Below are 27,219 nucleotides of genomic sequence, written 5' to 3' on the forward strand. Positions count from 1 at the left end.
TCTAGCATGAGCATATTATGGACATCAAGTGAAGCTTTCAGCAAGCTGGATGGTTATTTTAAATTTAATAAAGTGTGGTTACATTCCATAAACCTCAGGCCTCAGGTGGAATATAAACTCAAATTAAAAAGTAAATCAATATAGTGAGGACCTATGGTCACAAGAGGCAATAGATAATCTTACAAACTGCAAAAGTAGTCTCTGGCATAAGGTGTACCTGGTTTTCAGCTATTTAGGCATAGCACATTCCCATCCCCTGCAAGGTTACTTAGATTGTGCAAACATTCAGCTTTAGAAATATACTTCGATGTCATTGTTTTCTCCTTCTGCTGCTTCAGCGTCACGCCTCCAGAGCAAGAGCTGTTGTTTGGTGGTAGAGCATCTGTTTTGCATGGGAAAGCTCCCAGGTTCAATCCCCAGCATAGCTAGGTCAGGCTTGGAGAGCCTACTATTTGAAGTCAGTGATTGTAGACAATACTGAGCTAGATGGGCCAATGGTCTGGATTCAGTGTAGGACAGCTTCCTACATTCCTTCCCCAGTTGTTGTGTCAGCATGCTTTGTGGAGCAGTCAGATATCACCCGTGCTTAGAGTGACCTGCATCCCACTTCTTTTCAGGTGGACTTATAGCCATGTGATAAGCCATGAGGGCCTCGTAAATGAGGCCACATCTGTACTATCCCTTTGAAGCACTAGCATACCATGGCTTCCCCCAAGGATTCCTGGGAAGGGTGTTAAGATTGCTGGGAAATGTTAGGAGTTGTAATAAGAGGCTCCTATTCCCCTTCCGGAGCTACCAAAGTGCTTTAATAATCCCTTTTCCGGGGGAACTATGGAGATGGTCAGTCTGAATCAGGATCAATTGGAGAAAGCCATGACAGTTCAAAGCGGCATGGTACTGATTCAAATATATAGTGTGGATAAGGCCGGCATCTGCTCTGAGCACCCCACTTCCATTTTTTTCTCCTGCCTCAAACACTGATACCACCTAGTAAAGAGGAGTTCACCTGGCATGATGGTATCACTAGACATCAGTAAATAATGGCTCAAGATCTCAGTTTTTGGCCTGGGGAAGGGATTATTTCTACATTTAACCAACGAGGAGCTTATCAGCCCATGGCTGAAAACTATGGCCAGAAAAGCCACCTCAATTGGACTGCCATCATCCCTCTTGTATCATCTGGGCCAGGGGTCGGCAACATGCGGCCCATGGGCTGGATGCTGCCCATGAAGACCGTTTTACCGGCCCACGAGTCACCCGCAAACCAAGCCGCCCACTCGGCAAGTCCCCTGTGTGCTGCGCTAAACCAGCGCAGCACGGTGCAGTGCGGGGACTCACCGAGTGGCACCAGAAATGGCATCTGCGCACGTGCAGATACCAGAAATTGCATCTGTGCATGTCCAGACGCCAAAAATCACTTCTGCGCAGGCACAATTTTTGGCGTCTGGCCATGCGCAGAAGAGATTTACGGTGCCGCAGACATTCACAGACGCGATTTCCGGCATCACGCTGCGCCAGTCTGGCCCACAGACAGTCTCTGTGGGAGTGATCCAGCCCATGGCCGGTAAACCTTGCGAACCCCTGATCTGGGCTATGATACTGCTCTTGAATCCCTAAGGCAAAGGCTTTGGGGCATTTCACATAGCGACCTGCGATCTCTATCTCATGTAATCTGTGGCCTGGTAGCAGCAGGAATCCAATATGGGTACGACTTTCAGATATCCTCATATTTTAGGAACCTGTCTGTACCAACCTATTGGCATTTATTTCCCAAAGCCAGACTAAATGTATTTCCTTCGGAAGTGCTAAATGGTAGACTGAGAGGCATCCTTTATCAGAATAGGCTTTGTTTATGTTCTCAGGACGTTGATTGCATGAAGCATATCTTACTGCATTGTGGGCAGTACAAGCAAGCAAGGGACCAACTGATCAAACCCTTACTGGCAAATCTGCCGGGAAAATCTGAAGCCTCCCATATTCAATATCTTTTGGATGACACCTCTAACGATATTACACTGGCAGTGGCAAAGTTTCTTTCGGAAGTCAAAGGAAACAAAAATCATCAAGCTTGAGACAATACAAAATGACTGCCTCAGTTTCTCTCTCTAGCTGTAACTACTGGCCTGTAATTTTCTGCACATGAACAAGGGACAAATGGGAGGTGGGTGTTTTGGGTCAGCCCAAAATTGTCAAATAAAAGCAATCTGCAAATGTTTCCAAAAGTGTCCCACATCTCTTAAAATAAGTTGCAGAGTTTTTGTTTTTGTTTTGGCACTGTTCAGAATCTAAATGAAAATTGCGAGAGTTTGGGCTAAGCTCTGGTGTTTGCAGAATATTGATCCGAACAGTGGGGATTTCTAATTATCCTGTTTGGTCTGGTCTTGAAGCTCTCAATGGCTTACTTCAGCAGCTTCCCATCACCTCTAGTGAGGTCATATCAGATAAAGTCACAATAAGCAGGGACACGTCCACTAAAGCACGGTCATATCTAGTAAAGTCAGTATCTGGAGCATGTAGCTTGGTGTGGCAAGGAACAGCCACATCTAAGTAAGCCTTATTAGGACCATGGACAGCTCCCAGTGAACTCCAGAGGCTGTACAGTGTTTCTCTCCCCTATGGCAAATATGGGATGGGTGTTGCTTCAGCAAAGAGCTGAAATCTGAAGTCAGAAAGATCTGTTCTAGAGTTAGTTACCCACACCTCCCTGGAAGAGTTTTCTGTGTTCCTTAAGCGGCCTTTGTCCATTTCTGGAGAGAAACACTGAGGGTTTGTCTTCAGACACTGAGAATAGCCTCATTCTTGGGCTAGGAAGGCATGGTAGGAGATGATGAAGGTTCCCTGTGTGAGAGGCAGCCTGTATGTGTTCTTCATTTGGGTCTTGGGCAGCCCAGGAACCCAGGTTCAGTGGTCTTGACACTAATTAATGCTAGAATATGGAGAGGTTACTCAACTTCATTATATCTCATTTTTTGAATCACTATCTTTTCACATTCTGACAGTTAATGGGACTCTGACACCAAATTGCTGACATCTTGGGTGAAACCAAAGAGATTTTAAAGCAGTAAAGGAGGATTTAACTCAAATAATCACACTTAAATTATAGGTAACTCGATATCAGCAACTTCCTTGTACTGCCTATAAACCATGGCTCCATTTTTTTAATGGCCTGCCTATATAAAATCTTAATTGATTTTGCCCTGATTATAAAAGGAAAGCAAGATTAAAGGGAATAATCTAATACAGTCTGAAAACTGCATCCATTTTTGTTAAACAGCTTGGATTATATCAAGGCCACTGCAACTTTTTAGAATGATTTCTTTGACATTCTGATCAATAAAAGTGAGACCTCAGACAGATTGTTACATTGCAGAACTATTTTTGTCATTCAGCATTTAAATACTTTCCCAACAGGAATATAATCGTAATACCAAGTGTATTTCTCTATTTCCTTCCATGTCAAAGAGGGAAACTTTCAGAACCTAATGCTTTATGGATACCCATAAGAAACAATGAAGTGCTACTTTAGCAGAAAGCAAAGTGAGGTAAAAAGAATAAATTTCACCACATTTACACTGGTGATTTGGGTTCGGCCAAATACCCTTCAGATTTAATATTTTAAAAGTAACATGTTCAATGAAAATTACTCAGGGGTAGGAGTGGGGAACCCACTCAGCTCATGAACATTTGCTTCATTGCTGTTCCTTTGTTCCCCTGGTGGCGGCTGCTTTGATGTGATTTTGTGAGCACCCATGGTTAGGGATGGAGGGTATGTTGGTGAATCTGCATTTTAAAGCAAACCAACCTATTTTTGCAGTCCTGGACTTATACACAACTTGGAATGCAGCTTTCAGATTACACACTTTTCTGAATTTTGCCATGCAGTTAGGGATGTGGGAAAAATTCAGTTCAGTTCACACTTAAAGGCAAACCTACCTAATTTACAGTTCTCGCAACAATACATAAACCAAAACATCAACAATATTTGAAATTTGCATTTTCTAAATTTTGCAATGCATTTCTTCAGCCAAGTAATATGTACAAAAATGCATATACTAGGGTAAAGTGTGCATATAAATGCATATATTAGTAGCAACTGAACTTACTCCCAGGTAAATGTGTAAAGGACTGTAGCTTTTCCACAGTAGGACTGGGTTTGAGGGGAACGGGGAGCCTGGAACTCAGGGTCATGGAGCAAGTCAGAAGTAATCAGAACCAAATGGAGGGGGGGAATCATAGAGAACTTTGGGAGACCCTAACTAGCAAGTCTTAACCAGAAAGGAAACCCTGCTGATTCACGTTTAGCAGCTGAACAAAAGACATAAATACTCACATTTGTTTTGAGAATTTGCAAGAAAAAAACCACATATGGCTCAAGCTAACCTAAAATATTATACACATCACAGATTCTAACAGAGCAAACGTCAGCATGTATCCAAGTAAGTAAATATTTGAATTTGATTTGTGAACTTCAGAGGGGGGAAACACTACTTGTATTTAATTCTATTTTTTAAAAATAAGATGCACTGTCTCCCAAAAGTCTGACTAAGACACAAAATACAACTTTCAAACACTAAGGAAAACCATGTGGTTTCAAACCCTCACCAAGATTCAGGGTGGGGGTGAACACAGAAAGGGAGGGGGGGAATAACAAGTCTGTCCATCTTGAGTGAATTCCAGAAGTGCAACATTGCGTTCATATGGTAAATAAAGATGTTAGCAGTTTACTCTTCTTTTGACAAGTAACACATTGTTTTCAAATATCAAGACCAAATGTTGGCAATCGTCATAGATATGAACGTCAAACAGGTGCCCATGAGATATGTTTGCCAAATTTAAGTATATACTAAGTATAGGGAGAATATTTCCGGCGTGGTAGCTTCAGAAATGATACTAGAACATTTATGAGGCACCACAGGGATGTCATTTTGCTACATCCCATGCCACCATTGCAGCTGGCTAGACAAGGAATTGCAGGCAGTTCAAACTGATGCGAACGTACAGCTCATCTAGTCCAGCATCCCACATCTGCAGCAGTGGACAACCAAATGCCCATGCGAAGCCTGTAAACAGAACCTGAGCACAACATGGACTCAAAAACTCTCAATCCTGGCATTTCATTTGCCATGAAAGGCTTGAGCATAGAAAGCAGGTGTCCCCAAACTAAGGCCTGCAGGCTGGATAAGGCCTGAGGGACTCGTTTATCCAGCCCGCGGTGACCCCCGCTGCTCGCTCTTACCAGTGCTGCTGGGTTGGAGGGGCACCAGAAATAGCTTGTGCACATGTGCAAGCATTATTTGCGCATGCACAAGCATTATTTCTGGTGCACATCCGGATTGGAGGAGGCCCGTGCACATGCGCACAAGCTATTTCCGGTGCTCCTCCGACCCAGAAGTGCACCGGAAATAGTGTGTGTGCACACGTATGGGCACACGCTCTCCTGCCCTCCAGCCCACCGTGCAATCAGCACTGGAGACACCCGGCCCGAGGCACGGTAAGTTTGCTGACCCCTGATATAAAGGCTGAACTGTGTGGGCATCAGTTAGAGGCAAGCTGAGCTAGGAATGAGAAGCCGTGGGGCAAGACAAGCCAAAAATTTGGATTAGTGCCATACTAGTGCCAGCGCCTGCATTTTTTCACCCCTCAATTCTCCTTCAATTAATGAGGAAAGAGCATGCCTTTGAAAATTATCAAAAGGCAGATTCCTCTGAAATTCTCATGGATGGGGTGAGGGGAGGGGCTTTGTTGCACCTGCCTCACTTGAGAGGTATCTGTGAGTGTCCTTTCATTCTGCAAATCATCACAAATGAGGCACTAGCGTGGGCATTCTGCCACTTCTTTGGTAGTAAAACAGAGAGTAATTTGGCACACCAGGTCAAGATGTGAGGGGAGAAAGCTCAAGTGGGTTTCTAAAAGGCCACAGGTTCAATCCCTGCCATCTCAAGGTAGGATGAGTAAAGACCACCAGCTCAAACCCTAAAGAACCACTGCCAGATGGTTTAGAACAAAATGTATGGGGAAACCACCCAACTAGGAAAATTAACCAACAAACTTGAACTAGCATGGGGACAAACAAAAAAAGGAGGATGCCTTCACCCCGGTGTGGTGAAAACAATGAAATATTCCCCGCCCCAAGAGCCTACAAATCAATATGGCTAACCTGACATCACATCCCCCACCCCACCCCCATATACAAACAAATCACACTGCAACCAACTGAACACAACCAACCAAACAGTGGACCCTCCAATCTCTTGCAATGCCAATAAAAACAAATAACTATACAGTGGTACCTCGGGTTAAGAACTTAATTCGTTCCCAAGGTCTGTTCTTAACCTGAGATACCACTATAGCTAATGGGGTCTCCCACCACCATGCAATTTCTGTTCTCATTCTGAAGCAAAGTTCTCAACCCAAGGTACTATTTCTGGGTTAGCGGAGTCTGTAACCTGAAGCCTCTCTAACCCGAGGTACCACTGTATAACTAAAGGACCTACACACAAGAAGCTGGCACACAAAAAAAACCCTGCACAAACACTATGCAATAGATTGAAAATATAATCATCCCCAACCTTCTCCCTCCCTCTTTCTCCCTCCTCTCTTTCCCCCAAAAGTCTAGGACAATAGTGTCTCATACTGAATGTAAACTGTGAAAAAGACTCTATGAATTGAAAGTGGAGACACTATATGTGCTTTACCTTGTTTCTGACCTAATGTGTGATTGCAAAAGCCCTCCTACCATACGTTTTCCACTTTTGTCTTGTGGGACGTTGCAGCTTTTATGGTCTGGGGGCTCCTGCAGCCCTCTAGACGGTGTTGGACTCCAACTCCCATCATCCCTGACCATGGGTGTTGCTGCCCGGGGTTGAAAGGAGCTGATCATACAACATCTAGAAGGCTGTATGTTTTGCATTCCTGTGTGGTGGTGTCTTCAGGACCATATGCTTGGGTTTGGAGGAAAGAAATAAGCATCTCCTACTGCAATAAGCTGGTCAGGTTCTATGATCTCTTGGGTGCAGTATTTTAACATTTCCTGAATGTGTATTAGAAGAACTCTAATGTCATGCCCCTGTAATGGTGACCAGGTCTACAAAGTTAAACTTTGCCACTGGATTATGCCTCCTTTTGGCAATCAATTTTGTCCGGGTGGAAATCTGTGCAAATGGAGAAGCGGGGAGGAGAAAGTCTTTGATATATATATATATATATATATATATATATATATATATATATATACACATTAGTCCATCTATATTCAGCTGGAAGCCACATTCTCTACATCCTAGTTGTTTGGTTTATTTATTTCTGCCAACATTCAAGGAGATTTACTTCTGATTTTAATCTGACCACCCCAAACCCCCCATCCTGAACCTGTGCACTGATTAAAAGTAAAGGCAGCACGTTATGAAACTCAGCAAATCTGTGATTCAAAAAAGGACACCTTACCAAGGGGTCAGTATTTTATATTAAGAGGAAAAGTCAGAAATCAGGGAAGAAATGCTACTCTTGGAGTAAAGAGATTCTATTGCTCTGAAAGCCAACATTAATAATTCATTTCTTTATAGAATTCTCTACTCTTGGCTCTGCGCAGGTATAATAGTTTGAAAGACCTTCTACAGTAGGCGAAATATTAAGCTTTCTCTACCTCCAACAAATTTTAAAGCAATCCACCTTGATGTGACAGGCAGCCCTCTGGCTTGAAGACAGGAAACTTTGAGTGCCCGGGACAAAAATTAATCTTTATGAAATAGGGCATGAGAATAAAGTTGCCGATCCTTCTTTCGTCAATTCCAAAGCACAACCATCTAAGGAGTGTGAATCTGAGATGTCCCATTTCCACAGAGGACTGGGTATCCCTCCCCGCAGTTGCTCCTCTATGAGGTCTTCTGCATGCACTCAGTCTGATCCAACAGGGTGAGTGTAGGGGCTGCCATCTGCACATGAACAGAAGCTTCATTCTCTTCGATGACGAGAATGATGTTGCCCTCCTGATGTTGCTGAACTACAACTCCCATCATCCCTTGCCACTGGGTGTGACATCACGTAGAACCCTCCCTACCAACTGCATTTCTATTGTATGGGCCTGCCTGACAGCAATACAGCTCTGTGGCCTTAACCCCATCACATGCTGACTAGCAAGAAGATGCACTGTTGGATTTGGCTGCTAATCTGCCACACAGGCCCTTGTCTGGCTCTTGGGACTTTCCCATTGGGACTGGTGGAGCAGAAGCCAAGGAGCCCAACAATATGTGGAGCCAGAACCAGTGATAGGCAGAGCCAGAGCCAATGACAGGCAGTGCCCACTCATTCTGGCTTTGTCCCCCATCATCCTCCATGTTGAGCCCTGCAAGGGACAACACTGAGACTATGGAAGAGGAAGCTGACAGGCAGTGCTGCCCCCTGGACTGGAGGCAGGGAAGAAGGCAAAGAGGTGAGGGCCAACTGATGGCAGGCTGAGGTTGGTGGGGCAGCACCCCTTTTGCCCTAATGGACAAGCCTCCACTGCCTCAGTCCACACACCCTCTCCCCAAGCCACGCCACTCACTGACTCTGCCTTGCACTCTCCCTGAATGATTTTTGCCAGGGTGGAAGGCAAAAATGCTTCTTGCTGGCCTGGGTGGAAGATTGAGAAGGGTGTCTGAGTGGGTGAAGAAAGTAGCCTACTGCACTTTCACAGTGGGATCAGGTGTTAAACAGGTGTTGTGTTATTGCCCCAACTCTAGTCATTATTTTCATTGCCATGACCCTACACTTTGTCGAAGGGAAACTCCCCACCAAAGTAGAAATCATATATCAAACAGATGAAAAGCTCTTCAATCTGAGCAGGCTGAAAGCAAAGAGTAAGGTTACCTTAACTTCCATCATAGAGCTTCAGTATGCTGATGACAACATAATGTGTGCAGGCTCAGAGGATGTCCTCCAAACTATCCTAAATATCTTCGCAGAAGCTTATGAAAAGCTTGGCCTATCGCTCAACATCGCAAAAACCAACAAGTACAAAATAACCCCTCTGCAGTGCCGCAAAACCAACTCAATGGTAGAACGTTGGATAATGTCAATCCTACCTGGGCAGTTATCTTTCCACAAGGGCCGACATTGATGCTGAAATCCAGCATCGCCTGAGCTTCGAGTACGGCTTTCTCCCAATTGAAACACAGTGTTTGAGGACCAGGACATTCTCAGGGAAACCAAAATGCTTGTTTACAAAGCTATTGTGCTACCAATCTTACTGTATGCTTGTGAAACATGGACCACTTATAAACACCATCTCCAACTCCTCGAAAGATTCAATCAGTGGTGTCTCTGAAAATTTTTACACATCACTTGGAAAGACAGGCAAACTAATACAAGTGTACTGAGAAAAACAAAGATCACCAGTGTTGAAGTAATGATTCTTCAACATCAACTTCATTGGACTGGTCATGTTGTGTGGATGCCTGATTATCGTCTCCCAAAGCAACTACTCTATTCCAAACTTAAAAATGGTAAGCGTAATCCTGGTGGTCAACAAAAGAGGTTTAAAGACTGCCTCAAGGCAAATTTTAAAAAATGTAGTATAAACACCAACAATTGGGAAACACTTGCCTCCGAGTGCTCCAATTGGAGAACAGCCTTTACCAAAGGTGTTGTGGGCTTTGAAGACACTCAAACTCAGGACGCAAGGGAGAAACATGCTAAGAGGAAGGCATGCTTGGCAAATCCACACCATGATCCACTCCCGCCCAGAAACCAATGTCCCCACTGTGGAAGCACGTGTGGATCCAGAACTGGCCTCCACAGTCACTTACGGACTCATTGTTAAAACTGTGTTTATGGAAGACAATCTTACTCGGCTACAAGTGATCGCCAAAGAGAAGAGACTGCACTTTCTGTTGCTCTGTCCACTTTTGACTCTGATCTTGCACACCATAGGCTTGCCCAGATGGTTGCACTAAAGGAAATGTGCCCATCAAGCTGGTAAACATGTCCTCATCCCTGTTATGGGGCGAAGCTTTTGCCATCCATCTCAAGCTACTGAAAACTCAAGTCCTCTGCTTCGGCCAAGCTCCCTCCAGCATTCTTCTAATGCATTTAAAAAACAAACAAATTGCTTTTTTAACCCCGCGTTCGGGTGCTTGGTGTATGTAGCGAGCCTCCTTGACAATGAACACTTAAGCCAAACCAATACACATTATTTATTCCCTTCTCAGAACATCTGAAAAGAATCTGTGCATTGGCTCCCAGAAGGAGTTGAGACATCATCTGATTCTTCTCCCTCTCCACTGATCATTAATCAGCCATCGCACAGTCTCAAGCAATTGTGTTGTGTTTGTTACAAAATTAAATGACCCGGCACCTTTTGTCCATGCCAGAAGGTACAGCTGTTAAGCAGGATTCTTTTTCCCATTAGAAGACTGAAATGTAACAAATACAGCCTGACCTTGAGCTGAAAAGAAAGATATATGCAGAGGAGAGGGGAAAGGTCCCTTCCTAACAAAGGCGGAGATATTTCATAATTCAATTACCATCTCATTCAAAATGACTGTTATACAAAATCCAGAAGTCATTCAAATTATAGAAGTTCTAGAAAGGTTAGGCTTCTTCCCGCAAATGCATTCTTCACTTTTCTCATTGAGGAAAGATGTATTGCAGGGACCGTATAAATTAGGGACGTAATGGCAATGCATGATATGTATATGAGTCCTTTGAACAAAGGGACATGCAGTATTCACTCTTTCCATTTTTCACAATTGTCTTGCACTACTTGACATAAGGACACCTCTGTGGGTGGCTAAGAACATAGTAGAGCTTGCTGGATCAAACCAGTGGCCCACCTAGGCTTTGGATATGATGCAGAGTTATTCCAAAGCATGGGGAGATATGCTTTGGCGGGGAGATATGGGGGGATGTGGGTGGCACTGTGGTCTAAATCACTGAGCCTCTTTTGCTTGCTGATCAGAAGCTTGGCGGTTTGAATCCCTGCAACGGGGTGAGCTCCCGTTGCTCTGTCCCAGCTCCTGCCAACCTAGAAGTTCAAAAGCACGCCAGTGCAAGTAGATAAATGGGGAAGGTAAAAGGCATTTCCGTGCGCTCTGGTTTCTGTCATGGTCTTCTGTTGCACCACAAGCGGTTTAGTCATGCTGGCCACGTGACCCAGAAAGCTGTCTGTGGACAAACGCCACCTCCCTTGGCCAGAAAGCGAGATGAGTGCCACAACCCCATAGTTGCCTTTGGCTGGACTTAACCATCCATGGGTCCTTTACCTTCTTTTTATGTTCATCTCCTGACTTCAGGAGCAATGTGGAAGCATTCTAAGAGAAAGTATGAGTCATTCATGCTTCCACTCTGTGTCACACCCAAGGCTGTCCAGTAGATCATAGGTCTGTCACCCAATGTATTTCCCCCACTAAATACAGCCCAGGCTCCCCTCCCCCCTGCCCACATTCCTTTAGCTAGGAGAAACAATACAGAGGCCCACGTTAAAAGCCTTCCCATGGGACTGTTGGTGGTTTGAGCCCACTCAGGGATAGCTCTGGGCAGGATTCCTGCATTGCAAGGAGTTGAACTAGATGATCGTCTGGGTCCCTTCCAACTCTACAATTCTATGATTCTATGGCATGACTGGCTTACCTGATGATATGCTGCTCATAAGACCTTCTACCACAGACCACTTTCCCTGTGAGCTTTGAGCCTACCTGAGAAAGGGCAGCCAAAAGAGCCAATGGGCTCCAGTGCAGTGGTTTTGGGAGTATGGGTCTCAGCAGATGCCTGGTGAAGCCTGATGAATCCAGCCCTGTAGCCTGTAGCCAGCATAGTGCAGTCCTCTCTATGTGCTTTGGACTACAACTCCCATCATCTTGACCACTGGCCATGTTGGGTGATGGGATTTGTAGTCCAAAACATCTGTAGGTCACCATGTTGGCTCCGCCTGTATCACAGTATTCTGCAACAGGACTACACATTCATCACTGACCACATCATAGATCTTATTCATTTTTGTAGTGTTAGCTAGGTACATGATGCTTTCAAGAGTAACGTGTGTAAAATGGGAATCTATATTGATAATGCAAGACATGGATAAATAAAATACTTTTTAGAAAACTGGATGTAGCACTCTAGCTTTCACAGGCCTACAAGAGTTACTATATGTTTGCAACATAGTTCAACGGAACAGTGAAATAAATGATTGGACAGCAAAGCAGAGCATTTTGATGGAATAATCCAGTATGAAGCAAATACGAGGTAAACATCAGCAATTGGCACACACAGTGGGGGAGCAGGTATTGTTCATATTACTGAATATTAAAGCATTATATTAACTATTTAAAAGGTACAGTTGGGTGGTACATTTGCCCCACGGTGTTCATATAGAAAAGCTCAGAAATGTATCTTGTGTTACTGCAGAACCAGCAATCAGAAACTGAACAGATCGGCAGGTAAAACTTCTAATGAGGACAGTGGAAGGCTACCCATTTATTTATTTTCAGAAGCAGGATTTAAGATTGTAAGACAAGCCTCATGCAGGAAAAGGGAAAACAAATGAACCAATGGCATGGTTCCTACTGGGTCCACTTCAGACCAGTGAAAACAACAGCCATGATCAGGAACATGCTTCATGATCTCTTGATCAATAGGACTTAGTGTTCAGAAATTTTTGCTCAGAGATGTGTCCCTCTGAGCTCAATGGAATTTTATCCCTGAATATAGCTGCAATCCTAATCATGCTTAATAGGGACTCAGCCCCACTGAATTAAGTGGTATGGCTATGAGTAACCATGTGCAGGATATATGTTTAGCTGTTCAACAATATAACCAATTACCTAGGATCCTGGTGGATTCTCCCATTGTACAGGTCTGATAGCCATCTGTTGGAGAGGCTTTGGCGCTGGATACCCTGCGTTGAGCAAAGAGTTGAACGATGGCCTATAAGCAGTGGAAGCTGGTCCATTAACGCAAGTGGGGCACTGCCCCACTAACCTCTGCCTGCCTGTAGCCAACCCCCACCTGCCTGCCTGCCTGCTTACTTACAACCAATCAGGGGGTGGCTGTGCCTGTCATGGCTCTGGCACCACCTACTTTCTCCCTATCTTCCGCACCAGCCAACACTGCCTATGAGACTCCAGATCTATGATTCTATTACTGCCATTGGTTTACATGAAAATTGGGCACTCTTAAATTTTTAGAAGTATTAAAAGTATACTAAGACCTTTGGCATTGGGCACACCCTTGTCAAAATAATTCAGAATGTAAGGCAGACCTGCATGGCCAAGCTGAACACAGCCCCAGCATTTCCTGTAGCCTGTCTGGTGCCCACTACTCCCTGGCAGGCAATCCAGGATTATCATTCACAGAAAGGCCATAACAGACATTGAGTTGCATTTGGCTTAGAGGATCACAAATTGTTCAGATTGCTCAGCGACAAGAGAGCTACAGAGATCAGGCAAATGTTCAGAATTCAAATGCAAAACCATAGACTGCTGGGATCTTGTTTAATGCCCACAGAGTATGTCCTTTGCACTTATAAGTTCCCACCTTCAATCTCCACCATAGGAGCCAACTCCTAGGAGTCAAGGTCCCTTTGCCGCCCCCCAATAAAATATTTGAGGGGGGCTGCCTTCCCACATTAATGGGCACTGCCATTCAAATGATGTGTGCATGATGTGTCTTGTGGCACCCCTAATCTCTACCATCTCCGGTTAAAGACACCCTTGAGCCAGTCATGAAAAATATCTCTCTTAGGCTCTGGAGAGCCAACTAGAGTAGATAATACTGACCAAGAGAGGTCAATGTCCAATATTAGGCAGCTTTATACATTAATATGAGAGATTCTAACTTTCCATTGGGGCACCAAGCTTCATAGGTGAGTCTGGAACCATGAATCCAGGCCAATTTATTCCTTCCAGTATTTTACCCACAGTTCTGCTGGCTTTTAAGAAATTAGTCATTCCTATTCTAGGTCTTCACAGCTCTTCTATGAATAGAGATTGACCAATGTATCCATTTTGGATTCCCTCTACTTTTCATTTTGTTTCCTCCAGTCTTTCGTTCAGTTCACCACATTTCTGCATCAGATTAAAAAAAAATATTTTTTTACAAAAAGTCCTGAAAATTTGTCTGCAATTTAATCTAATCTTCACATTTGTGCAAGCAATTCTCCCTAATATAATGCAATTTGGGACATTATTTTCACTTATATATGCATTTTTGTGCACATTCCCCCTCCCTAATATACACATTTTTGTATATATTGTTTGGTTAGAGAACTGCGTCATAAAATTAGGAAAAGTGCAAATTTTGAAGAGCATCTGTGCTTCAATTCACATACTGTTCCAGGAAGTCTGAATTAGGTAGGTTCCCACTGAAATGTTAATGGGACCAACTTTCTCATTCCTACCCTATGGGTACTTTTCAAATCACTTGCATTTCTGTGGTTCCCAAACAAGCCTGGTTTGGAAGGAATCTAAAACTGTCTTGGCCTATTGTTCCACAACATCATGCCAATGACTCACATTTCTCCACTATATATCCAGGATAATCTTTTATGTGCCTTATATGTGCTTATGTTTACTATCACATTTTAAAGTAATACAAAGCTAATCCGGGAGGATTACAGGACCCCAGTGTGGAATCAATTCCCTTAAAAAGGGGAGAAAGAGAAGATACTAAATACCCAGACATTTCTCATTTTATATTCCCACAGTGGGATTTTCAGAAGTTCTCAGTCATAGCCAAAAATCTATTGCTTCTGAAACCTGTCCAATGGAGTTAAATAGGTGCAATTTTGAAGGATACTGCTGTAATCCTCCCCCAAATCCAACCTCTAAATTCTAGGACCAGTATACTGGCAGAGCATTCTTACTGAAGGGAAATTCTGATTGAAGTCCAGGAGAATTTTATTAAGTTTGAATGAGGTTGGCACATACATTATCTTTGTGATGTGGTTGTCACTGCAAAGCCACTCTCCTGTAGAAAGCTCCTATGCACCGTTGGTAATGTTCTGGTCTTCGGAGTCATCTGAATCACATGAATAACTGGTCCTACTCATGCATGCCCTTAAAGACGGTCTGGAAGATTCCAGTGTTTCCAGGCACAGATGCTAAGATTTTTTACCAGAGACAGCTATACTGGCTAAAGGTTTGCTTTGGGGGCTCAGTTCAAAGGTCTTCCTTTAGATCTTTAAACCTCTAAACAACCTGAGACAACAATATCTCGAGAATCACCAGCCTTCATATGAACCTGACCAATAACTTTATTGCTCTTCAAGCTCTCCTTTACGTCCCACCCCCACCCCCATCACAAATCCAGTGGGCCTTTTTGGTGGTGGCCCCCATGATGTGGATTAGCCTCCCAAAGTCCCCACCTTAGACAGGCAAAGAAGACAATTTTATTAAATCAATCAATTGCTAATTATTGCTATACAGGTGATTTTATGCTGCTATTGCCCTTTGAACGATTTTAGGCTGTGATTCAATGGCCCCTTGGACTGGAGCTCCCACTCCTCACCAGCGAGAAAAAGAATCTGTTTATGTTGTGGTTCAAAGCACAGGTGTGCAACCAATGCCCCTTCCATTTGCCTGCTCTTCAGAACAAAGGCACATCAAATTGATGGGCAAACGTTCCACTTAGTGCTACAAAAATCTTGAAGTACATTTGCTGCTTTGAAATGTGGACAATCTCTTTGTGCCTTTTTAATAGCAGTAAGCCAGCAAAAAAGCGTTTGCTGCCTCCGTACCTGTGCTCCATTCCTTTTCTGGTCCCTTCCATCGGTCACCCTCTTTCCTAGTTTACTGCAGCAAGCAAACCACTTCAGATCAAGGAGGAGTGTCAGCTGAAGGACCTAAGGAGGCAAGTGGCAGAATGGTAGCAATCTCAACTGCACTGGTACCACAGAAGGTACAGGGAGGTCGCTCAGGTCACAAGGGAAGAGTTGTAGCTGGGTGGTAGAGCATATACTTTATATGCAAAAGGTCCCTGGTTCAATACTTGTCATCTTGAGGTAGGGCTGGGAAAGATTCCTGCCTGAAATCCTGCAGAGCTACTGCCAGTCAATATCAAGGTTACTGAGCAAGATGGATTGATGGTCTGGTTCGGCGTAAGGCAGCTTCCTAGGCTCCTAACCCTACTTACAAATGCGATTGCCCCAAGGTTTTCTGTCATGTGAGTAGGAGTTCCAGGAGGAAAAGAGCCCAATTTGAACTGGTATTTCATGGCCAGATGGAGGGATGCTGCAAGCTCTTCCCAAGTCTTCAAACAGGCATTGCTCAAAAAAGAACCACAGCATGTTGCTACAACCCCACAATGCAATTACTGCAAGCTCTGGTAACTTCATTACCAACAATCTACTGCCTGAGATGTTTATTTTTCTTCCTTGCCCAGGAAATTGTGTGTGTGTGTGTGTGTGCGCGCGCGCGTGCGCGCGCGTGCATGCGTGTGCATGTGTAGATGGAGAATACTAAATCACAAACATTTAAAATGTCAGAATGATTGGCCGGATCTTACAGAAGTTCCACCTCTTCCAGCGTTATGGAGACTCTCTTCACTTTGCCACACCCTGCTCTTGTCTTAAAGAAACATCAGAACCAGCCTTTAAATAGCTTGTAATTGGTTCTTTCTTTTCTCAGATGGTGCACCTCAAGCATGGGGAAGGGCCATGGTTCAGTGGTAGAGCATCTCTTTTGTATGTGGATGGTCCCATGTTAAATCCCTAGCATCTCCAGGTATGGGAGGGAAAGATCTCTCATGGAAATCTTGGATGGACCAATGGTCTGACTCAGAATAAAGTAGCTTCATAAGCCCCTATATACAAACCTTCCATTCATACCTGCAGTTAATCACATGAGCCAGTAATTCATGGATCTCAATGAAGACAATTCCTGTGGTCTCTTGAAGCTCCAAAATGTATCACAGTGACCACAGAAAGGGGTAGGTCTAAGATCCTTGGTCATAGTCTGAAAGCACACAGTGCAACAGCCTAGTTTAAGCTAAGCAGACTTGGGTCTTGACATTGTTTGGATGGGGGGCTGCCTGGGAAAATCGTATGAACATGGGTGGCTTTGAGCTCCACAGAAAACAGGTGGGACATATGTTTTAAAATTATTCATATTCCAGGCTCTCCTGTTAACACTGTTCATGCTAAGGGTGAATAAACAAGGCATAAGCCAGTTCTAGCACAAACTTCTTGACCATGAACACAGTCAAGATTTTTTTATATACATCTTTCAGATACATGCATTGTCTAAGCACCTTTATCAAGATCTTTTGAAAAGAGGCATGGCCAAGAGGTTTATGTCCTTTCACAATATAATATAAAGTGTGTGTGTGTGTACACAGAAAGATGTTTTAATCATGATTTTTGAACAAGGAGGGGGAAAAAGAATCCTGTAAAAGTAACATTCAGGGTCCTTGACTCTTTGTTCCAACAGGCACTGAATTGAGCTTCAAAACTGTGTTTGCAAATCAACATATACGTATGGAGACTGCACTGAACAGAAACTAATGAAATTCCAAGGTGCTCTGGGATGCCTGTTTTATTCTGATCAGTGGTAGATTGCACTATTGACCAAGTGTCAGCCATAGAGCGATACAATGATTGAATAAAAGTGGATACATAATCGGAGGGGAGAACTTTGCCACAACCGGGCTTGTTGCTTTTATCCTAATACCGAAGGACACGCTATTTTTTTTTTCTTATTTCTTACAAAAAGTTCGGTACCCCCTTTTTTTCCTTTCCTTCCCCCTTTGTTCACTTTTAAAATATACATACATATATAATCCCCGCTCCTCTCTTCCCTTTGTGGATTCTCCCCTCGCCAACCCGGCCCCCTTGATGGCTTCCTCAGATAAAATAATGCAAGGTTCCTCCGCCGGAGATGCTGATGAAATATTTGAGGCCCCGATATTAATCTGTTATCAGTTGTGTAGGTGTGAAATGTGATGAAGATGACAGAGACTCCTGCTCAGCCGGCCTAAAGTAATTTGCACCAAAGATATTTAGATCTGTCTTTGGACACTGCAGATCAGTTATTGCAGGAGGGGGAGAGCCTGTGGGGAGCCTACCTTAAAACATATTTCAAATGCCAGGGGAACCGCATGAAAATTGGGTAATGAATGAAATTCTGATTGCAGAAAAATCACTTAGGAATGTGACTGATGCGGCTCGCTGATGTTCTATATGCAAAGCTGAAACCTGAGGTGCTTAATGGCATACACCTTTGTCCTGTGGGTTCTGCAGTGCATTCAGTTTTGCACTTGCCACCAATTCCTTCTGTATTAGAGAAGATACCAAGACTGATAATAGTATTCCTCGCTAAAAAACATTGAGCTGTCATGATAGCTGAACAGGTCTGTGCCATGGGTGCTGTACCATCTATGGCTTAAAGTGGACCTGGAAACAAGCAGATATCCAGTAGCATTCCTCTGAGCTGATCAGTAAACCATCAGCATAAGAACCTACCAGGCCTAGGGATCCACCTAACCCTGTATTTCTATAACAGGGATGGGGGCATGTGGCCTTCCAAATGTTGTTGGACTACAACTCCCATCATCTCAGACCATTAGCTGCACTGGCTGGGGCTGATGGGAGATGGAGTCCAGCAACATCTGGATGGCCACAGGTTCTCCATACCAGAGTCTCTCTAGGATCTCTGAAAGGACCAAGTATGCCACCATGCATCCATGATTGAAGGGGCTTTGCTGCACCACATGTGCGAGTGACGTGTTGATGTCATGTGCATATATCACATGGTATGCTGATGTTTTGTGTACTGGCCACAGGGCATGGTGCACAGACTGTGGGATTAAGGTGAACTTGCCACATGGCATGTGTGCATGGCCGCTGTGGATTTTTTGGGGGGGCCCGTTCTTGAATTTTTTGAGGGACCTTGCCTCCTCCCCCCAGATGGTGCCTATGGGAAGGATGCATTCCTCCATTGTCTCCCAACATGGATGCCAACAATGTGCAGCTTCTAAGGATTGGGCCTGGGATCTTCTGCATGCAAAGCTGATGCTCTCTCACTGAACCTCCTTTGAACTAAGATATGCATAGTAGATGCATGCTCACTTACATGTGAAAACATTGGTGGCAGCATTGGAATGTAGACCCAAACATGCCAACTCCCATTGATGACTCTCCTCAACCTGCTCCTGTGTGAATAGTTTCATTCTTAGGTGCCTCAAAGTTCCTCATTGTTTTGGCTGCAACTGACTAACACGTTTCCCTCTCTGGAAATTCTATATTCTGTTTGCTGGTCACATTGGGATATGACAACATGTTAGCAAATGGCAAATTTGCCCGATTGTTCTCCTGGACTCATCAATGGCCCAGTCTGCCTTCCATTTTCTACAAGAAGAATTGCCCGGTCCTCATAGTTGTGTTTCCATTTGATACCTGTAATGGTTCTAGGGGTTGCTTGTGTGTAAATCAACGCCACCCTTGGCTGGTTGCCTGAGTGAACCCTTTCTGTCTGGACAGCCATGCGCCCGTGACTGTCTCAATCGCTGGCAGGGTCCGTTAGTGGGCGTTTCTTGAACTTCTTCCAGCAAAGAAGCTCTTTGACGCCTAGTCTCCGCCTAGCTTCCCTGTGCGGAAGCCTTCTGCGCAGGGAGGGTGTAGGCATCGGAGGACCCATGCTCTCCCCACTGGTTCCCGGCGAGGAGTCTTGGAGCCACCTCGCCGATTCCCCCATCTGCCCCCCTTCTCCAATGGTGTTACGCTGATTTCCTTCCCCAGAAGATGTGCTGCTTCTCTCCCTCCCGGGACGCGCTCCGGAATCCCTCTGGAGCCCTCCCTCTCCCTCTGGCTCCGATGGCAGTTCCCTGACAATACCTAAATCATTTTATCTAACAAACAACGGGCAGTCACTGAAAATCTATATCCCACCACGACCATATGCTTTACCACTTAGGAAATGGATGGTGACAAGTTTGTTTCAGTTTCGGAACCCCTGTAGTTCTTCTGGAGGTTACAATGGATAATGTGATGTAGTACTTAATTTTTATTCTCCAAATAGCCAAACTGATAACAGCACTCTAAGTGTTTAAATACATAAGGCCTGCCTATGATACATCAGGCCAAATATTTGTCTAATCCCGCACTCTTAACAGTCTTACTGGGGAAATCACAAAATGGAAGCAGCCATGCCCTATTGCCATCTTCCAGCATCTCGTACTCAGCCTCTTGATTCAGAGGTTAGATTGAGCAAAAACAGAAAAGCTGGTTCACTTCACATGTTGTTGAACTACAGCTCCCATCAGCCCCAGTCATAGCTGTCAACCTTCCATTTTTTTGCGGGAATTTCCCTTATTCCAGCGCCGTTTCCTGCTGCTTCCCGCTGCTATCCCGGATTGTTAGATATCCCGTAGACCGTCCCTGGGACAGGTGAGGCTGCTGATCCCTTATTTTCAAATCTGAACGTTGACAGCTATGGCCCCAGTCAGAAGTTCCAATGGTGAGAGATAAAGACAGATGTAGTCTGACAGCACCCAGTGGGCGCTAGCATTAAGTTCTTGTGGCAAATAACCATTAACACATGCAATATCTGTGAATTCATCTAATCCTTTTCAACGTCTCAGGTGGAGGTCAGTCCTAGACTTGCTATGCTAGAGATTGAAACTGGGACCTTCTGTTGTTCTCTACCAGTGTTAGGACAAACAGGGCACTGCCCCATCAACCTCAAACTGCCCGCTTGCCTGCCTTCTTGCAATCAGTCCAGAAGGTAGCACTCACTGTCAGCTTCTTCCTCCTTCATATCATTTTTGCCCCTGCAGAACTTCATAAGGAGGAAGAATTAGTTGGCTCTGGCCATCTTGCTGTTCTTCCTACCCAAGGGGCACCACCAACATAGCTATGCCCTTCCAAATATATCTAACTGTTTAACTGATATGTCCTCCATTGTCCACCCACCTGCAAACACCCCCGCTGAAATTCCATCTAACAAAATGCTCCCCTTCTTTTCAATAGATGAGAAGCTCCAAATGAGTTCACCAAAGACCTTGAGAAGAGTAGAACAATTATCGGAATGTACATTGGTTTTACTATGAGTCAATTTGACACATACACAAATGGCAACAATATCATAAAAATCACTGGGGCCTCATTTCTCTCCTTTCCTCTTAAAGCAGTTGGGTCTCCCCCCCCCCTTGAAAATAACATCTTCATCCTATCCATTTTTGAATATATGGTATCACATTTTGCCTTACCCATTCAATGCTGGATAAAATGTGGGCATGCACATATTCCTGAGACAAGAGCTCTGACTGAAAGCTATAAAACGAAACAATCTCTTTCAGGGTTGTTGTTTTATTCTTTCTCTCCCACCCACCCCTCTTTTTTTCCGAAAAAGGAAAATTGCATAAATAATACATTTGGCCCTTGCAATACCAAACAGGCACAATAGCTACTTTACAGCTTTCATCAAAAGAAGACCATCTTTTTTCATTTACATTATGAAACTGGTAATACAATATCATCAGCTCTGATTGGCTGAATCATCTTGTTGGCATGTTCCTGCTCTCCAGATAATGCAGCCAGGTCCTTGTGTCAATGGAATGTATGACTGGGGGAACATATAAGGGAAATTTGTCATTGGCTCATGAAGTAGTCTTTTTAAAAGTGGGGAGGAAAGGGACGGCGGGTTGGGGGGGAGAGAAAGCAATAATGAAGATTTATTGAGAAATGTGTGAGAACAAGCAAAAATTCCCCAGTGGGGGGAAGGAAGGGGGGGTTAAAGCAACTGCCCGTGATGTTGTTTCCTTTGAATCCAGGGTATATTTCGCCGTTTGGCATCTGGGCTTATATTCATCATGTTTTATTATGATAGCCAGACACAAGGAGATGTCAACACACAGCATTTGGGGCATGGTCTAGCGGTTAGACCAAGGGCAGTGAAAAATGCCTTCTTCTCTCCCCCCCTCCCGCCCGCCTTACAGAACCCCTGCATGACCTTGAAGAAATGATTTCCTCTAAGTAAGCTAGCCTGAGAATCCGACAGATGTGTCGTGGAGGAACATGTCACTTAGAAGCCATGAAGCACACTGAGGTCTCAGAGAAGACTTGCCTTGCAGTGACTGTTTTGCAAACTATAGAGGCCAATCACCCCGATGTCTTGCCTTGCTGTCGGCAGAAGCACCATTTAGGATCAAGAGGAATGCCATGGTGCATTTCCCTATGTGTGATTATTCCTCATGAGCATTGAGAAGAAGGTTCATTGCCAAGGGTGTCCTCAAGCCTGCAGCTAGCCCTGCTTCTGCAGCTACAGATGAATGGATGGGACACTGCCCTGCCAACCTCCATCTGCTCTCAGCTAGTCCCACCACCATCTTACAACAAGTCCAGAGGGTGGCACTGCCTGTCAACTTCCTCCTCCTTGGTCTCAGTGTTGCTCTTGTAGGACACAACAGAGAAGAAGGGAGGATTAGAATTACCATATTTTTTGCTCCATAAGATGCACCTGAACATAAGACACGCCTAGTTTTTAGAGGAGGAAAGGGGAAAAGCCCTGTTTTTTGGGTATCAGCTCACAGTTGTGCAGCTTCTTTTGCAAAGGGGAAAAGCCCTGTTTTTTGGGGGGTATCAGCTCACAGTTGCGCAGCTTCTTTTGCAAAGGGGAAAAGTCCCTTTTTTGAGAATCAGCTCAAAGTTGTTGAGCTTACTTTGCAAGGGGGGGGAAATCCTGTTTTTATGGGGTTCAACACAGTTCTGCAGCTTCTTTAGGAAAGGAAAGGGAGCCGTTTCTACAGTATCCAGACAGATAATCTAATTAGCCAGTCACATGCTGCTGGGGAAACAACCAGCCTCCATCTGCAGAACATTCAAAAATGGAGGCTTGGGCAAGTGGGCGGGGCCAGAAAGGGACCAGCGATCAACCACACATTCGCTCCATAAGACACACAGACATTTCCCCTTACTTTTTAGGAGGGAAAAAGTGTGTCTTATGGAGCGAAAAATATGGTAGTTGGCTCTGACTGTTATTGACTCTGATTCCACCTACCTGCAGCCTCCTTGCCTTCCGCCACCACTGTCTACACAGCATGGAGCCTTGGGGTTCCCATGGATGAATTTAGATGCAGGTGTACTAGAGCCAAGAAGTATCCTGTTCACTGACTCAGAAAATGAAATTTCAGAGACTGGCAGAAGGGGCTGAACCCTGAAGGATGACAACTCTAGTAACACACTTACAACATTTAACATGAAAAGCCTTGCTCTGGATACCTGTGCTGGATAAGGTTCAGCAGATGTCACTAGCAGCAGGGTCTTTTCAGTCATGGCACCAGAGCTATAGAATTCTCTCCCCAGGGCCAGGCTCAGCTATTCAAATCAGGTGCCCAGAGGGTAAAGGTAGGGCACTACCATGGATAGCTCCGAATGACCAACATCCTCAGACAAAGGCTGTAGGTAAACTGAGGCCCTCCAGCAGGCGTACTACCTGGCACACTTTGTTGCTGGCTCTCTGAGCACAGTTTCCAAAGCATCTGCTAGAAGATACTCCTGCCTCTCAGGCAGGGAAATGGGCTGAGAAAGAAGGGAGGAAGTGAGAAACTGATTTTGGCAGTAAGTAACTGATTTTGGCAGTAAGAAATCCAAGGGCCTCATAAAGTGTACAGACCACAGGCTGCCACTGAATCAGACCTTCAGTCCATCTAGCCACTATGCTCTACCTCAAAGGTGGAGAACCTGCATCCTTCCAGGTATTGTTGGACTTCAACTCAAATGAGCCCCAATGGTCAAGGATAATGGAAATTCTAATTCATCAACTTCTGGTGGGTCACAGATTCCTCCACCCCGTCTGCTGTGATTGACAGCAGCTACCAGGTTGTCAGGGTGAGGGCCTTGGCTCAAAGGTCAGACATGTGCTTTTTATGTAGAAAAACTCAAGTTCAACCCCTGATATCTCTAGTTAAAAGGCTCCAGCAGCAGCAGATGATGGGAAAGATTTCAACTTGAGAACTTGGAGAACTGCTGCCATTTACTCTGGTAAACCATACTGGGATCCATGAACAAATATTCTACATAGTTTAAGGTAGCTTCCTCTGTCTTTCCGATCACTTTAGGCCTTTCTGCATACAAACCACACAGCCTCCCAGGTAGAATGACAGGATCGTAGAGATGGAAGGAACCGCAACTAGTCCCTTCATCTAGTTCAACTCTCCGCAGTGCAGGAATATGCACCCCTATGGGGATCAAACCCATGACCTTGGCATTATCAGTCCCATGCTCTAACCAACTGAGCTAAGAGTATACTCCTTAGTTATGAAAGAGCAGGGTTCAAATGCGATTTTAAAAATATTCCTATTTAACAATGCAGACATGTTTCACATGCTCACTTCTGTCACAATCTACTTTTGTCGATCTTTCGACAAGATTTTCTATGGGATTTCCCACTTCTCAGAGGTGAACATCAGGGAATTCTTCCTCCTCCTCCTCCTTCATGTTCATAAAATAATATTGTGATCATAAAATAAAGTCATCGGAAGCAGTGTTAGAAAGTGGAGAGGCATTCACATAAATGCATGCTTTGCAGCCGGTGAAAGAAATGTTCTGCCATTAAACTGAATTGTGCTTCAGTTACTTTATTCAACTAGAACCTTTGAAAATAAGGAAATGTATCTGGTATTCCTATCTGATCAAAAAACACCAACGTTATTCTTTTAATGAATTCCCCCCTCCCCACACACACACCAAAAGCAGTGTGTTACAATGAATCTTTGTTTTAACAAATGCGCTTTGCCAGTTTTGCAAAATATCTGCTACTGAGGGTGCATATACTAAAAGCAAAGGAAAATAATGATTGGCCAGAATCCTGCATAGAGTTAAACTGTTCTTAAAACTGGGCCTCCACAGCTGAGGCCAAACCAAGATGAATACAGTGGACGCTCGGGTTGCAAACGTGATCCGTTCGGGAGGCACATTCGCAACCTGCAACATTCACAACCCGCAGCGCCATGTCTGCGCACGCGTGGGTTGCGATTCGGTGCTTCTGCGCATGCGCAAAGCACAATTTAGCGCTTCTGCGCATGTGTGAGTGCTGAAACCTAGAAGTAACCTGTTCTGGTGCTTCTGGATTTTGATGCATCCGTAACCTGAAAACGCACGACCTGAAGCGTCTGTAACCCGAGGTATGACTGTACAACCATCTAGTCAAGCTGAAATCTCCCCCCCACCCCTCTCTCTCTCTCTCTCTCTCTCTCTCTCTCTCTCTCTCTCTCACACACACACACACACACACACACTTCACCAACCCATTCGCAGGTAACAAAATGGGGGGGGGCATATCAGCTGATTTTTCAAGACTGTGGAATTTAGATGTAAGGGATCAATTTCATTAGGAAACTTCCTTGTGAGTTTCCTTCCCTGTACCATTAGATTTGCCAGTAGAAAGCTTAAAACCCCTTCCTTCCCTGCCCACCACCCTATCATCAACCAAATTCAAGCCAAAGATTTTCTAAGGGGAACTTTCTGCTCTGCATTTTCAGCCCATCATCCAGGTATGGTGGCCCACTGAAGTCTCAATATATCTCCTAATTTTACTGCCTCTCTGACTGCAAAGTGAGGGTATATCAGAACTGGCCAAATATTATTATTTTTTCCTGCTTGAGATAAAGGGCAGTATACAGTGGTACCTTGGGTTACATACGCTTCAGGTTACAGACTCCGCTAACCCAGAAATAGTACCTCGGGTTAAGAACTTTGCTTCAGGATGAGAACAGAAATTGTGCTCCAGCAGCACAGCAGCAACGGGAGGCCCCATTAGCTAAAGTGGTGCTTCAGGTTAAGAACAGTTTCAGGTTAAGAACGGACCTCCGGAACAAATTAAGTACTTAACCCGAGGTGCCACTGTAATGCCCCTTCCCCATCCATGTTGAATGAACTGGCAGTTGAAACTTAGTTCAGCACTCAATAACATAAGAGCCTATTGGATCAAACCAATGGCCTGCATCATTTTCTCTCACAGCGGCCAATGAGATACCTGTGGGAAACCTATTCAGAAGCATTACTATCTTTGACTATGGAAGCAAAGCACAGCCATCACAGCTAGTAGCCCTCTCCTCCATGGATTTGTCTAATCCCCTTTTAAAGCCATCTAAACTGGCAGCCATCACTGTCTTCCTCGGAAGCAAGTTCCATAGTTACCTATGGAACATGGTTAACATCTTGTTTATCTGTCCTGAATCTTCTAGCAGTAAGCTTCCTGGATGTCCACAAGTTTTAGTGATGGAATCTCATCCTCTACCAAACCTAAGGCAACTGATTCCTGGGTTGCTCCTGGAGAGTCTGTGGGACAACAAAAGGGGGATGAAGTTACTGACACAGGCAATGCACATAATTTAACAAAATCTCATTTCCCTGTCTTCCCAAACCAATTAGGTCAGTTTCTTTGGACATTTAAAGCTCTGGACTGTCTCACACTGGGCCAGCCCAAGACATTTTGCTACCTGAGGCAAAGGACAAGATGGCATCCCTCTCCATTCCATGTCCAGAAGCCAACTAGACCGGTACAGTGGTACCTCGGCTTACGAACTTAATTTGTTCTGGAGGTCCGTTCTTAACCTGAAACTGTTCTTAACCTGAGGTACCACTTTAGCTAATGGGGCCTCCCGCTGCCGCCACACAATTTCTGTTCTCATCCTGAAGCAAAGTTCTTAACCCGAGGTACTATTTCTGGGTTAGTAGAGTCTGTAACCTGAAGCGTCTGTAACCTGAAGCATCTGTAACCTGAGGTACCACTGTAATTAAATCGTACTGCAGTATAGGCAACTAACTGGATGGTGCCCACCATTGCTCTTCTCCATCACTGCAGGTTAGCTATGGGGGTACAGGACAGGCCATGTGGCACACAGAAGATGTCCAGGGGGCTCAGGAGAAATAGGGGGGCTGCCTCCATTGTCTCCCAGCATTTGCCACCTGAGGTGATTGCCTCTGTCTAATGATAGGGCTGGCCCACAACACACAAAATTATAGACCTGTGAAGTTTACAGCTAACAGGAGACTCCAGTCACCTGCTTTTTTATATAAGTACATTTTTCAGTGTAGTACCTTGGCAGCATTGTGGTTTACCAAGAAGCATACCTCATTTAGCTCTTATTTTTAAGCCAACTGTATTTGAAAACTATGTTAGTATCTGGCAAATGCAGGGAGACTTCAGGAAAATATTAAAATCACTATGGGAGTGACAGGAAAAAATGGAGTGAGACAGATTCCTCTGGTCTGATCCTTTATGATTCTTTGCTGGTTATTGCGTATATAAA

The 27,219-nt window shown here is 44.5% G+C and overlaps 1 long non-coding RNA gene across 7 annotated transcripts in view; it reads right to left on the minus strand.

The window, feature by feature from the left end:
• Positions 1-27,219, minus strand: part of LOC308595868 — an 85,262-nt gene that overhangs the window by 32,978 nt on the left and 25,065 nt on the right. Inside the window, exons 3-5 of one of the 7 annotated variants that reach the window (XR_014012154.1) lie at positions 20,879-20,966; positions 16,799-16,925; positions 15,710-15,814 (exon numbers count right to left, since the gene is read on the minus strand). The exons of 3 other annotated variants lie outside the window; for them this stretch is intronic. This is a non-coding gene — a long non-coding RNA (uncharacterized lncRNA). Of the gene's footprint in view, positions 1-15,709; positions 15,815-16,798; positions 16,926-20,878; positions 20,967-23,638; positions 26,246-27,219 lie in introns of those variants that run through there. 3 more of the 7 variants (XR_014012153.1, XR_014012152.1, XR_014012155.1) reach the window with 3 other exon arrangements.

This window comes from Podarcis bocagei, assembly GCF_964188305.1.
Source record: "Podarcis bocagei genome assembly, chromosome: 10".
Taxonomy (NCBI): Eukaryota; Metazoa; Chordata; class Lepidosauria; order Squamata; family Lacertidae; genus Podarcis; species Podarcis bocagei.